Source organism: Gorilla gorilla, chromosome 12 (genome assembly GCF_029281585.2).
Source record: "Gorilla gorilla gorilla isolate KB3781 chromosome 12, NHGRI_mGorGor1-v2.1_pri, whole genome shotgun sequence".
Lineage (NCBI taxonomy): Eukaryota > Metazoa > Chordata > Mammalia > Primates > Hominidae > Gorilla > Gorilla gorilla.
The window spans coordinates 71,912,687-71,927,495 of NC_073236.2; the positions used below are offsets into that span (position 1 = coordinate 71,912,687).

The 14,809-nt window shown below is 43.4% G+C and overlaps 1 long non-coding RNA gene across 1 annotated transcript in view; it reads left to right on the forward strand.

Annotated features, from left to right (window-relative positions):
• The first annotated feature begins 12,002 nt into the window (after positions 1 to 12,002).
• Positions 12,003 to 14,809, forward strand: part of LOC109025660 (uncharacterized) — a 28,292-nt gene continuing 25,485 nt past the window's right edge. Inside the window, exon 1 of the long non-coding RNA XR_002004581.4 lies at positions 12,003 to 12,143. This is a non-coding gene — a long non-coding RNA (uncharacterized lncRNA). The remainder of the gene's footprint in view (positions 12,144 to 14,809) is intronic.

Here is a 14,809-nt window from a genome sequence, read left to right on the forward strand (position 1 = left end):
GCTTGGAGGTAATTATAGCGGGCAGGTATTAAAGTAAATACGGTGTCATAATTAACATTTATGAAATAATGTTCACAGGAAGAACTTTCTATTTTAACTTCACAGATTCTTACAATTCTTGAGAAGCAGGTGTATGGCAAACAGAAATGTTTGCAGCTTTTTCATCTTTCTGTTCTCTTCTAAAATATCCTTGGTAAGGACACAAAGGGACATGCATTATTCTAGGGTTGTCCAGAAAGACAGGGGCAACTGGAAATGTGAGCGTCCCTCTCTGACTTGGGTCTGGCCTTCTGCCCCTATGGCCCCTGCCTCTTTCTGATGGTAAATGTGGAGAGATGGTGATGGTTGGTTTGTCACAAATAGTTTTCAGTTTACCAAAGTGCACCCAGCTTTCTCTGAATCTCTGAAATGCTTTTAGGGCAACATGAAGAATGGAATTCAACAATTCTCCACAGCTGCAGTCAGAATACAGTGACCCCAAGAGCAGCTGGGGGCAGTTATTTTCATGTTTTGTAGTTGCTGTTTCCTTAAAAGCTTTTTCAGAATGTTCTGGAAGGTCCTGTGGCATCCATATTACGAAAGACTGCGTGTGGGGCAGACTCTTGGATTCCAGGCCCTCATCCAAAATTTGGCAAATTTTTGTCTCCACTTCTCACCAGCAACATGTTGTCTCAGAAGTACTTCCCTGCGCCCTCCTGCCTCAACCCAACAGGCGCACATGCAGGAGTGACTCTCCTCTGGAAGCTCTATTTAGTGAAGGAAACCCTCAAATAGAAGCCAGGATCCCTGGGATCTGGCATCAGCTGAAGCTTAAATCACCTCTTTGACCTTTTGTCAGTATCTCTCTCTTCTGGCCTTAGTTTCCCACATCTGTAAAATGAGGAGGTTGGACAGAAGATCTTAGAAGACTCTTTCAGTAGGGAATTGGCAATGATGTTTTAAGGTAAGAAACTGATTGCAGGGGGTGGGCACGGTGGCTCATCCCTCTAATCCCAGCACTTTGGGAGGCCGAGGTGGGCGGATCAAGTCAGGAGTTTGAGACCAGCCTGACCAACATGGTGAAACCCCGTCTCTACTAAAAATCCAAACGTTAGCTGGGCATGATGGCATGTGCCTGTAATCCCAGCTACTCAGGAGACTGAGGCAGGAGAATCGCTTGAATCCGGGAGGCAGAGGTTGCAGTGAGCTGAGATCGCACCACTGCCCTCCAGCCTGGGTGACAGAGCAGAAAAAAAAAAAAAAAAAAGAAAAGAAACTGATTATCATAGCAGAAATCCAAACTATTTCCTTGGGCAAGACTGTTTTTACATAGAGACAGATTAGTAAGCAGAATAAGTAGCCTCTCTTGAGGCTTTAATGTATGACAAAGGACTGTATTATTATAATTATTATTTTTAGATAAGGTCTCCCTCTCTCACCCAGTCTGGTGTGCTGGCGTGCCATCTTGGCTCACCGCAATCTCCGCCTCCCAGGCTCTAGTGATCCTCTGACCTCAGCCTCCTGAGTAGCTGGGACCACAGGCTTGAGCCATCATGCCTGGCTAATTTTTTGTAGTTTGCGTAGAGATGGGATTTAGCCATGTTGCCCAGGCTGGCAAAGGACTGTATTTTAAAACAAAACAAAACATAACACCCCCACAAACTTTTCCAAAACAAATAAACAACTCTCACTTTTTTACCCTATTAACAGTGCCTGAAATATCACCAATAGATCCTTCCCTTTTTGCAGATTTTGTGATTTTCTAGAGTTTAATTATAAAAAAGGCATAAATGGCTCTAAAAGGAGGAGTAGACAATACCGTTATCAATGGGTTAGTGGACTTGGACTTGACAAGAGGCAGGGATTTTAGCACTGTTCCTGGCTCCATGCTTGTGAAGCAGCCCAGGCAGTTTCCAACTTGAAGGGACATATTCTAAACCAGCACTTTGCAAACTTTGATGAATCTACAAATGACCTAGGGGAACTTCTAAAATGTTGTTTCTGAATCAGTAGGTTCTGCACGGGACCTGAGAATCTGCATTTCTAATAAGCTTTCAGGTGATGTGGTTGCTGCTGGTCCACAAACAAATCTGGAGTAGCAAAAGTTTATAGCACATGACTCTGTCTTTTGAACATCGCTAACTGGACTGCGGGGGCTGATCCCATGACTCCAATCCAGCCAGTGTGTAAGCTGACCTCTGATCACAAAGGGATATTGGGTAGATCAGGAATTTAAACAGGAGAGGTGGGCAGTGGTTTAGGAGCAGAAGTGGAAAAATCTAAAGAAACACAGAGATACATACACAGAGAAGCTGACTCATTTTGATGACAGAACATTAGAGAATGACCCTGTGAAGACTGTCTTCTGTGGGCGTGAGTTATGTCTATATCTTGAACACAGAGTGACCTCTGGCTCCTGTCTGCCCCATGCATGCCGGACGCTACTTCCTCTTTATCCATCAGGCCTGCAGGCTGAGATTATTTTCAAAGTTCCTGGGGGGCCAACGAGGTAACTGAGGCTTTAGTTGAATCCTGAAAACTCTACGTTGTGAAGGAAAATCTGGAGTTTGGGTGGGGATGTACACGTGGATTGGGTCTCAAAGTAAAGCAGCTTTGGATTGCTTGAAATCCTTGGATGCTTGATGGCAGAGGTTTGCGTGTGGGCTGAGAGTGGGTGCAGAAATAATGGAAGATGAAGAAGAGTCGTATGTCACAATTTTTCCAGGGCTGCTCAAGAATTTTGCCAGTGGTGCCAATCTATTTGTAGGGATTTTGTTGATCAGCTCACCTATCTTTCTAGAATGTTTTCCTTTCCCCTCCCATTCTCATGGTTGCCAAGAGAGCACACAGCATAATTCTAACTCCTTGCCATAGCTGATTGGCCCAGCAGTGGGGAGCTGACCCAAATTGGGCCAATGTGCTCTTTTCCCAGGAATTTGGAATGGGTCCTAAGAGTCAATTTTGATTCTTTCTTGGTACCAGGATTTGGATCATGCAGAACTCAGGAACCATTGAAAAAACGTTTTCTGCTATAAAAAATGTTTTCTGGCAAATAGGAAGAATGACTCTACAATATGGCAGAGGAAAATGGAGCAGATACACTGGAAAAAATCAAACAGATGCACAGAAAGAAGAAAAATATGGTTCCCTACATGATTCTAGTTCTTGTTTTAAATGGTTTCTGAGACTAAATTGCATCTATCCTTGTATTCCCTGAGATATTCCAATATCCTTTCAACACTTGTTGTTTGTGGCTTAAGCCATTACAAGTAGGGATCTGTCATTTTCAACTGAGAAAGCCCTAATGAAAACATGCTTTAGAGAAGGTCTCCTGTTGCTGAGGCAGGCCTTTCTGGTTCAACTGCAATGATAGATGGAAGGTAGTGGTGGGCTCAGATCAAAATATGCCATGGAGAGTGCCGCTCCTTCTTGTTTATCAATAGTCTCATGACTACTAGCTTGAAGGATGTTCACAAGATACTCCATCCATCCATCCATCCATCCATCCATTCCTTCATCATCTAATCATCTATCCATCTATCCTCTATCCATCTCAGAAAGATTTCCTGATCTCCTCTGTTGGCTAGACTCCATGCTAATGGCTACTCTGTGACCTCTGGTTACTAGTTTTCATGTTGTGCCCATATTTAGTGTATGATATTATATTAAGTCCTAAAATTACGGTAACACAGAACAGGCCCAGTTCCCTACATTTTGATTCCTACCCCTCATAATATTTCTTTCTATTTTGTACAAATGTGAAATATGTAATTAATACTACCTCTTCTTGGGAAATGTCTTACATCCAATATCCCAAATGCATTAAATACATCATTTAGGTGGTTTTGTGTGTGTGTGTGTGTGTGTGTGTGTGTGTGTGTGTTTTGAGACAGTCTTAACTCTGTCACCTAGGCTGGAGTGCAGTGGCGCAATCTCAGCTCACTGCGACCTCTGCCTCCTGGGTTCAAGTGATTTTCATGCCTCAGACTCCTGAGTAGCTGGGACTGTAGGCACGTGCCACCACGCCTGGCTAATATTTTGTATTTTTAGTAGAGACGGGGTTTCACCATGTTGGCCAGGCTGGTCTTGAACTCCTGACCTCAAGAGATCTACCTGTCTTGGCCTTCCAAAGTGCTCATTTAGGTGTTTTTATATGAAACAGAGAAGAGGCCAGGGGCCAGGTACGGTGGCTTACCCCTATAATCCCAGCGTTTTGGGAGACAGGTGGGAAGATGGCTTGAGCCAAGAAGTTTGACACCAGCCTTGGCAGCATGGTAAGACCCCATCTCTACAAAAAAGTTAAAAAATTAGCTGGACGTGATGGTGTGCATCTATACTCCCAGATGTTTGAGAGGCTGAGGTGGGTGGATCACTTGAGTCTAGAAGTTTGAGACCAGCCCAGGCAACAATGAGACCCCACCTCTACCAAAAAAAACCAACAGACAAAATGAAACCAAAATTAGCCTGGCATGGTGGCACACTCCTGTAATTCCAGCTACTTGGGAGGCTAAGAGTGAGAGGAGTGCTTGAGCCCAGCAGTTTGAGGCTGCAGTGAGCTATGATCACCCATTATACTCCAGCCCGGGCCACAGGGAGAGACCCTGTCTCTGAAAAATAAAATAATAAAATAAAATAAAATAAAAAATGGGTGTCTCAGAGTCCCTGTCCAGAGACAAGGACACCATTCCTGATGGGTGTTACGTTTGGGATCTACTGGCTCTTTGTCCAAGTTTCTTCATTTTCTTTTTGAAGGCTTAGGTGCTGGTTGAGAGGGTGATGTAGGTTAGCTTGGTTTTCAGCTGTCCTAACTCCTCTTTGGACCATAGATCTTTTCCAAGTATCCTGGGCCCCCCAGAATCATTCACTTTCATTTCATTTCTGCTGAAGACTCCTAAGAAGGGAAATTTTCATCTCTGAATTCAAGCCTAAGCCGGAGCTTCTCCCACGAATAAACTTTCTCAGGATTTCATGCCAAGAGACCTGGACTAGCAAGAATAAAGCAAAAGAGAAGGAGGGCTGGACGTAGCGTGCCTTGTGTTAGCTGGTTGTAAATGATCTCAGAATCTTGAGACACCTACTGCATTGAGAAGCTTCAGAGCTTCTCTCAACTCTGAGATTCACAGAGAGTCAGTTCACTTGAAATGTAAACATCTTAGCTTTTGGAAGAGAAAAAGAAACTGTCATTGTGTGTTGGAATATGATCTAGGTAGAGCAGTGGTTCTCAACTTTGAATCACCGGGGGAGCTTTTAAAAAGCATGAATGGCTGGGCATGGTGGCTCATGCCTGTAATTCCAGCACTTTGGGAAGCCAAGGCAGGTGGATCACTTGAAGTCAGGAGTTCGAGACCAGCCTGACCAGCATGGCGAAACCCAGTCTCTATTAAAATACAAAATTAACAGGGTCTGGTGGTGCATGCTTGCAATCCCAGCTACTTGGGAGGCTGAGGCAGGAAAATTGCTTGAACACAGGGGGGTGGAGGTTGGAGTGAGCCAAGATCGCACCATTGCACTCCAGCCAAGGCAACAAGAGTGAAACTGTGTCTCAAAGAAAAAAAAAAGAAGGAAAAAAAAAGCATGAATGCTGGGCCTCAACAGAGTAAATGAATCAGAATCTCTGGGTAGAGTCTGGGCATGGAGCTTCTGAAAACTCCCCAAGGTGTTTTCATGTCAAAGTCAAGGGTCTTGGTCTAAAAGAGAAGTGAGAGATGGCCATTTAAGATGAGCAGATGGGAAGGGCCTGTGATTATGGCTGCTTTCCCTAGAGGTTTACAACTTTGAGGCCTCTCTTGGGCAGACAGAGAAGCCAGGAGGGTCTGGTGCACACTGTTACCGAGGGTGCCATCTTGCTTTAAGCCCACAAGCTGAATAATTATTGTAATAAAAAATAGACAAGGAAAAGATACCCACCAAAGGGTTGGGTCAGCCACAGCCTTACAACATTCTGGTATAGAATGCTCTGGTACCCAAGAAATACCATTGCCCTGTTGATACCTCTCGAGAGAGGTGGAAATGATCAGGGAGAGTGGAAGAGGTCATGACTAAGACTGAGGAGCATACAGGGGCCAAACCTTAGCAGCCTTAGGATTTCGTACGATGTGTGATGAATCTTGAAGGAGGAGCACAGCACAGCTGTGCAGGAAGGTGATCTCTTGCAGTCAGCATTGGCCCAGGGATTGAGTGGGTGACTGTGTTCAATTCTTCACTGGAGGAATTCCACGATAAATATGAAAAAAGGATATGTGATGCTTCAGGGCTTATAGAGACAAAACACTCATGTATGTTGGTAAGTTGACAGTCTCTCACCAGTTTCTATGCTCTTGATGACATTTGATCCTCACAGCTCCTGGGAAGGAAGGCACAGAACAGTGCAGGCACAGGCAGAAGACCTCAGCTTATGGTCTACTAGTGGCCTCCTTCTCTGTGTGACCTTGGCAGGAAGGGCAGGTATTGTGGCTTCTCCGTGGGGCATAAGAGCAGAATTTTCTTGGGTCAGATTAAGATCTTCACCGACTTTAAGCACAAAAAGGTTTCAGCATCTCCCTTCTCATATATAATTCAGAATAAACTAATACTAAGCTATAGAGTAAATATAAATAAATGTAATAGAATTCTTATCTGATTACTTTGGTGTTTTTCCCCTTTTTTTTTTTCAAAAAAAAGAAACCATTCTTCAAAAATTGTTTTCTCACACTCTTCCTTGACATTGCTGTTGCCTTAAGCATGGGCCTAGAGGCCAGTTGGCCCCATTTGGCCATCTAGCATGAACACATAGCCATGAGCCATCAGTGAGTCCAGCTGGAGGTTGTCTTTCCCAGTGACAATCCCCAGCCCTGGACTGAATGGGGAGTGGGCTTGATTGACCCTCAAGCCCATTTCCTGCCATTTTTAAAATAATGGGCCAAGAAGAGCAAACCAACAGTCCTTGTTTCCCCATTAACTTGGGGGCAGTGTAATCTCCTGGAAAGAGCAGTGGTTTGGAGAGAACAAACTGGTTTTCAATCCCACCTCTGTCCTTTTCTATCTGGGGCTCTCTTTGCCTCTCTTCATTGATTAAATGGTGTTGCTAGAGATCACATGAGACTCTGTGAGGATTAGATGGTAAAGCACATGAGGAAAGGCTGCTTGGTCATCTGGTTTACTACAGGGTGAGTATCCATTGTCTGTAATACTTGGGACCAGAAGTGTTTTGGATTTTGGAATATTTGCATCATGTACTTACTGGTTGAGCACCCCTGCTAAAATCTGTAATGCTCCAAAATCTGAAACTTTTTGAGCACTGCCATGATGCTCAAAGGAAATGCTCACTGGAGCATTTTGTCTTTTGTATCTTTGGATAAGGAATACTCAACCTGTATTACATTCTTGTGCCTACAGAGTGCCTAGCACACAGTGAGGACTCAATAAATATTTACTGAGCATGCACTCTCTCTATCCACACTCTAGGTCTTCTCACTGAGAAGGTGGATAATAGTGTGGAAAGTTCTTAAACACTCTGTAGTAAGATAGTAGTGTGGGTAGAGGCCTTCCTCTCTTGGATGGGTGAAATGTCCAAGGAAAGTGGTCTGAGGGATGGTCCCTTTGCAAATATTGTTTGGAGGTCAGGAGTTTGAACTTACGGCCCTGAATCTGAACTTGTGCTGCAAAGCGTTTTATGCCTGTGGTAGTAGATATTCAAATAATTATTTGTAGCAGACTCATAGACAGTAATGTTGAGTAGGTATTTCACAGCAAGGAACTGGGATGAGAGCCAGGTCTCATGGTCTCAGGTGGTAAGATCTCAGGTTACATGGTCTCAGGTGGTAAGAGATATATACTGTTGACATTTGTTTTATTTTTATCTGGGTGTGGAGTGGTAGCAATGCTCACTCAACAAGTTACCATTTGTAAGAGAGTAAGAACTGATTATTTGGTCCTGTCTTCTCTGTGCTACCTTTTCACCCTCACTCAGGATGGGGAGGGCACAGAGCAGGGGTGGAAAGTGGGTGATTGGGGTGGAAGGGTCTGGAGTGCATCTCTCTTAGAACTCAACTTGTGGGCTGCAAAACATTTGGTTTTGCAAGGTGGAGTCTGTGGGATAATAGGTTCTCACATGGGGAGTAAAGGGAAAGAATTCTGACACTTTAAGGAGAATGGGAGCACCAGCCCTGCACCCAAGTCATTCAGAACAGTCTTCAGGGTCTTTAACAAGAGCTACTGATATGGTTTGGTTGTGTTGCCACCCAAATCTCATCTTGAATTGTAACTCCTACAATTCCCATGTGTCATGGGAGGAACCTGGTGTGAGGTAATTGAATCATAGGGGCGGGTCTTTCCTGTGCTGTTCTCATGATAGTGGATAAGTCTCATGAGATCTGATGGTTTTAAAAACAGGAGTTTCCATGCAGAAGCTCTCTTTCTCTCTTTGCCTGCTGCCCTCCATCTAAGACGTGACTTGCTCTTCCTTGCCTTCCGCCATGATTGTGAGGCCTCCCCAGGCAAGTGAACTGTAAGTCCATTAAATAAATCTCTTACTTTTGTAAATTGCCCAGTCTCAGGTAGGTCTTTATCAGCAGTGTGAAAACGGACTAATACAGTTACGTTCTAGCTCTCCTTTTTTGACATCCCTGGGGTCTTGGAGAAGTGTTATATTTCAGGGGTGTTGTAGAGCTCTAGGCTTTCAGGGCACGTCTTTTTTAATTTTAATTTTTTTTTACATTTAAATTTATTTGTTATTTTTAAAATTTCAATAGCTTTTAGGGTAAGAGTGGTTTTTAGTTACATGGATGAATTATATAGTGTTAAATTCTGAGATTTTAGTGTAGTCAGGCCACATCATTTGGTCAAGTGTTTAAACCAGTGGTTCTTGATAGAGAAAGAAAAGGAAGATCTGGTGTTGGTGTTTGAGAATTTGATAGTTTGTAGCTACGATGAGTGGGCTGTGCTCTCTGTTCCTGTCAGGCTCCATCATCACTCAGGGCACTGCGTCTCAGCTTCCTAGGAAGAGCTGATAGTTTCTCGCCTGGCCCTTGTTGTTTGGTTTGGAAGGGCTTTTAGTTTGTCTGTTACTTTGTCTGTGCCCCGTAAGTGAGTGACTGGCCACCCAAAATGAGAGATACTAAAGGGATAGGAACCAGAGAATGCAGATTCAAGACCAACCTCTTCATATTAAGGAAGACTGGGCTTTGGGGAAAGAGGAGATCCAAAAAAATCAAACAAGAGATGGGATGTGTGTGGCTGTAATATTGTAGAGATATCAGTTGTCACTCAAGCCATGTGGAGAGTTGAGAGTCTTGTGGTAAACACACGAAAGTTAAGCTGTTCTTCACAAAAACTTGGGTGCTTGTAGAGAAGAACACATTATTTAGAGTATCGTTTCTCGATTTTGCTACTCCCAGAGGGGCCAACTTTTGTGCTCGAATAAAGTCACTGCTGTGTGTTTGGAAGATGTCTTTACTTGCCAGAATGAATAGAACGTCCTGAAATTGCCTGGCTTCAGCATTTCAAAGTGAACTGGAACCTCAGGGTCCTTCATAACAAAACTGACCTTGGTCTTCTGGTCTTCATGAAATATTAACGCTTCAGTGAATATTTCTCAGTTTCTTCCACCCCAGATAGTTCTTACTCAGCCATGTGCTGACAATTTTATTTGTAGTTGGCTCTTAAATGGAACTGGAAGTACAGCCTAGTCTATCAATTATTGATAAATTAACCAATAACATTTCCTTTGTTTCCTTGCCCTCAAAATCTCAGAATCAGAACTTTTGAAATGGCCCAATGTTGTTTCTAAAGTCTCTGGGATGATCCACATTCTTTGTTGTTTTCATTTGCCAGCGTGCACAGGAGCAAACCCCCACTTCTCCTACTTTGGAAAACGTTTCGACATAAATGACTGGTTCTTCTGAACACTCTCATTCCAAGCATAGAATAATCATTAGCTTGGAGAGGCTTTGTTCTTTTTTTTTTTTATTATTTTAGTTTAAGATGTTGGGATCCCTGCCTACGTAAATGAAGTCAGGAAAGACACTGAGATGTTAAGATGTTTGTTTTCTTCTTTCCTGGGTGGGTTCTCCTAAAAGATGTCAGCGTTCAATTGTTGGCTAGCAACCTGTGGCATTTAATTATTCTTGACGTTTAATCCATCATGATGTGAAAAAAAAAAGAAAATGTAGCCTGTCTACTCCTCCTCCTCTTCCAAGAGAAACAATAGAATAATTAAGATGGTAACTAAAGTTCTAAGAATAATGAGAAACCACATAAAGACTAGCATGATATTACTCTTAGAACATTAACAGGAAACAAGTTCTGAGGCTATCTCCTCCTACTTCATTTTTTTTTCTCTTCCTGTCCAGATAATCATGAGTCATCATCCTGTATAAATGAATAATAGTTTAATTTAAATAAGCCAATGTTGTTTGGAGGTCGTTTATCACTTCACAGCTCTCATTCACACTCAAGTCATGTGGAACTACACAACTTTCTTTTTGTGCACTGGAGCTGGAAATCTCATTGAGTTTGGGAGGCCTTACTTCTGCATATTTGAATCTGGTGACCAAATTAAACATTGTTCTAAGTAAGTGGGTGGGTGGGGATGGTGATGGGCTGGGGCTGAGGTGGGGAGACGGAGAGCCTTGAGAGGTTTTGGGCTTTTGCGCTTGTGATTTCAGGGCATGGAAGCTGGATTTGGGTTTGAATAGTAGTACGTTGATAGTGGTGTGTGTGATAGAGAACTGATCCTAAAACTTAATATTTCAATAAAAGCAACCATAAAGGACAGAAAGTGGGACCCTTTTTAAAGGCTAACTATAGAAATTGGATTCATACTGTTAGGACTAATGATTGAAAGCAAAGGAAAACTCAAGCAACGTTCCTCAGCCGGCACATTCAAATGATAAATTGCATTTAAGCACTGAAAGAAACAACAGCTGCAGTTAATGAAAAGCCAAATTTATCTAAATTCCTCCAGTTGATCAGTCAAAATAATCAGTATGGCTCTCACTCCATAATCACTTTTTGGCGGGGAAGGGGGAGGAGGGGGGAGGTCGGAGAGGGGGAGGACAAAGAGAGAAGACAGGTTTTTATTTTTAAAGATATAGTTTTCAAAAAGGAACTGTGAAACTACTGAGTTGTAGAAAATACATTTTCTTGTTATCAATATCATCAATACTCTAGATTTGTTGTTTTATTTTTAAATCTCCTAAGGATAATGCAGTTGGCTCTTGTATGGAATGAAGCCTATAGACATGGGCTGGAGGCAGGAAATCTGGGGGCGGGTTGTGATAATGATACAAATCTGAAATGCGTTCCAAAACATCCTATGTCCATTGAGCTGTTTCATTACTACAACACCTGTGAAATAGACAACAGGTATCGTTTGTGGCTATTTTACACAGACAGGCACCAAACGTTTGGGGGGCCAAGTGACCTACCCAAAGTCAGCTAATAAGCCCTTCTACAAGCTGGGGATATAAGAAGATGTCCACACTCCTCACCAAATGCTTTACTAGAAAACAGAAATAAATTCTCCACGCCTCATATCCTTACATGGTGAAAGCAGGAAAATCCTGTTGCAGAAACCACTTGGAGGAGCTGCCATCAAAGGCTGCTTGGGGCCAGCTTCCCTCCAGCACAGAGCTCTGCGCAGAGCCTGCATGTGGTGTGGAATTCCATTAGAACTTACTCACCATATGTTTGTTTGCTGGTGTTCAATGGAACCTGAGGGAGGGCATAATGGATCTCCGTTACTAAACTGTGTGGAAGGCTTCCAGAGATTTAATAGTCTACCTCGAGGTGATGAATAGAGGGGCTCTTGTATGCCTTGCATAATCAGGGAGCCTTGGTGCTCTGAATGCGCCACGCTCTCCTCCAACACCCTTCTGGAAAAGTCTGTACAGCTGGCACTCCTGGAGGCATTTCAAAAGTGGAGATGGGTGGGGAGGGTGCCTTCCTCTCATCTTCCCTGAGAAAAGATTTGCGGGATGAGATTGCACTGATAGCTGGAGATTTTGAGTAGGAGGAAATAGGCTAGAGGAGTGGAGAGGAGAGGGAAGGCATTCGGTGACCTGGATTTCCCTGCTTGCAGCTGTAGTGGTCTGATCATTCTACCAAGGCCATGACTGTGAAGAGCACTGTGGGTGATGGCTGGTGGCTCACCGGAGCCGGCTTGTGCACGGCGCCCGAAGCCAAAGGTGAGGGACCGCTGGTATTGCTGAACCATGAGGCTGCCAAATGGCCATGAAATTTTATTCCTTCCAGTTAATTTTCTCACTGATGTGCTTTTAATTCATATGGTGTAGAAGAAGGCTGGAAGGTATTTGTTGCAGGGGGGCAACAGAAATAGAACCATGGTAGAACTTTGCTGGTCTGTCTGCCAGGGAATGGAACACTTGAAAAGGTAGGAGCTCAAGGAGACTGAGCCCGTGAACTCAGGAAGGGCAGAAACCAAGCTGCTTCTCCAGTGGATCAAGGTCTAGATAGCTGTGAGAGTGGGAGACATGGAGATTGCAGGTTATTAGTTCTTTTTCTCATCCCTGTGGCTCTCTACTATCCCCTCTGGTCTTCTGCCATCTTGTAGGTAACGTTTCTCATTGTTGCCTCATTTCCTTCCTTCCCTCCTTCCCTCCTCTCTTTCTCTCTCTCTCTTTTTTTCTTTTTGATGGAGTTTCGCTCTTGTTACCCACGCTGGAGTGCGATGGCGCAATCTCAGCTCACTGCAACCTCCGCTTCCCAGGTTCAAGTGATTTTCCTGCCTCAGCTCCGAGTAGCTGGGATTACAGGCATGCACCATCACGCCCAGCTAATTTTGTATTTTTAGTAGAGACGGAGTTTTTCCATGTTGGTCAGGCTGGTCTCGGACTCCCGACCTCAGGTCATCTGCCCGCGTTGGCCTCCCAAAGTGCTGGGATTACAGGGATGAGCCACTGCGACTAGCCTTCCTTTCCTTTTTTGGCAGCCTAACCCACACATTAAATCCTGTCATGAAAACCAAAGCCCATCCCTCCAGTATGGATTCTGCATTGCACCAAAATATGAGGGCATTTTTGGTACCTGGAGCCATGTTTGAAGTGGATGGAATGCTGAAAGTTAGACAGACAGCCATCTTTTCATGGACTTGCCTGCAGGTTTGTGCATGAAGGAATCTTGTATAATTCTTTCAGTTTAAGCAAACTATGAGGCATTCATTTTTTCATTTATTAACCATCTACCATGTAGCAAGTACTGTGCCAGACATGCAGAGTACAACAACAAACAAGGCTTGGTGCTTGCCCTCTAGAGGCTTTCTGGGAATGCATTAAAATAAACCAGAAGTTGGTGAAGTGTTAGATGTATGGCAGAATTTCATTTTCCCATCTCTTTGTTTACACAGGGAACTCCAGGAATTGGGAGAGGATAATGGAGCTAATTGTAATGTCAAGGTAGAGAGAGAGTTTGTAATGTGACTTAAGGTTGGGAAGGGGCAAATTTTCTTTTAGGATTATAAAGTAAAATTATGTCAGACACTAGCCAAGGGTGCAGCTGGGCATGAATCTGTTGTCTAGACCTAATGGGGCAGTTATTGGCAGGAGATTGATCTCCCATGCCAGTGGGAGATGCATCTGAAATTGTTTTTAGGCACTTGAGGAGAACAAAAGAAATAAAGAGGAAGCTGAGCCAGAGTGTGGGCCGCCTCCACTCCCTCAACTCCTGGGGTCCAAAGCTCCCCTTGTCTTTCCTCCAGAATCAAAACAGGGAGAGAAGAGCTTAGACTACAACACATGGCAGGCTTTGAACCTTGCAAGATCAGGGATGCACCAAAGCTAAAGGAAGAGAATTAATCTCAGGAATGGAAAAGTCTGGGACTTCTGGAGCAAAGAAACTAGGAGAAACAATGTCAGAAAATTTGGGTAGTTCAGCTAGCCTTTACTTAATAATACTTGTAGTGATGGTGGTGTTCTTAGGGTGTACATGAAGATCAAAACAAGAAAGAGTTTCTAATCCAAACTAGGGTAGGAGGGTTTAGGGGAGAGTGGAAGAAGTGTACCATCATCAGTGAATCCTGAAGCCTCATAGACATTAGAATAGGACAGTCAAACAGAGGCCAGCAGATATTAGCTCTGTTATTTATTCTTCACAAATTCCTGTGCTTTCTCTGTATACACCTTGTCTTTTCTCCTTTGCAACATTATCTTCTTGAGGATTCTTTGTTCTTTTCTACCAGACTAGTGGTTGTGGATATACTTGGGACTCTTTTCCTTTTCCCAGTGCTAGACTCTCTAGTTAGGAGGATCAGTAGGTCTCTGGGGAGAGAGTAGGAAATTCAAAGGTCATAAAAAGATGAGGCATGGGACAGAGAGCTGCAGGGAGAATCATTACTCTTTCTTCTCAACCATAAAGTTTTCTGCAGTGTGACACGAAGTTGGCCTTCCAGGCCTATTTCTCAGTCCTGCTGTAGTTACACTGGCTTCTGGGCCTTCCCTTAACATTCCTTGGTTTCTTTGCCATGCTATTTTTTATGAAGTTTCTGGTTTCCTTTACCAGTCCTAAAGGGGATGCTATCCATTTCCTCTCAGTCCTACCTGATGCAGCTTTGGGAAACCCACAAAAGACTCTTCTTACAAACTCCTTGAGCATTTAATGGCAGAATCTTGTTCCTTAGAGGTAGCTGATTTTTTTTTTTTTTTCTCTTCTAGGTGCTTTTGGGATTTTTTTCTGTGATTTGCTGTTCTAAAAATTCATGAGAATGTGTCTGGATATGGATGTGATCCCTTTCAAAGTTAAAAACCCAAATTCTTCTCTCTAGGCCTTTTCCATTTTTTACTTGCAAAGTGAGAATAACTATTTACCTTCAGATTGTTGGGAGAGTTTAATAAGATGA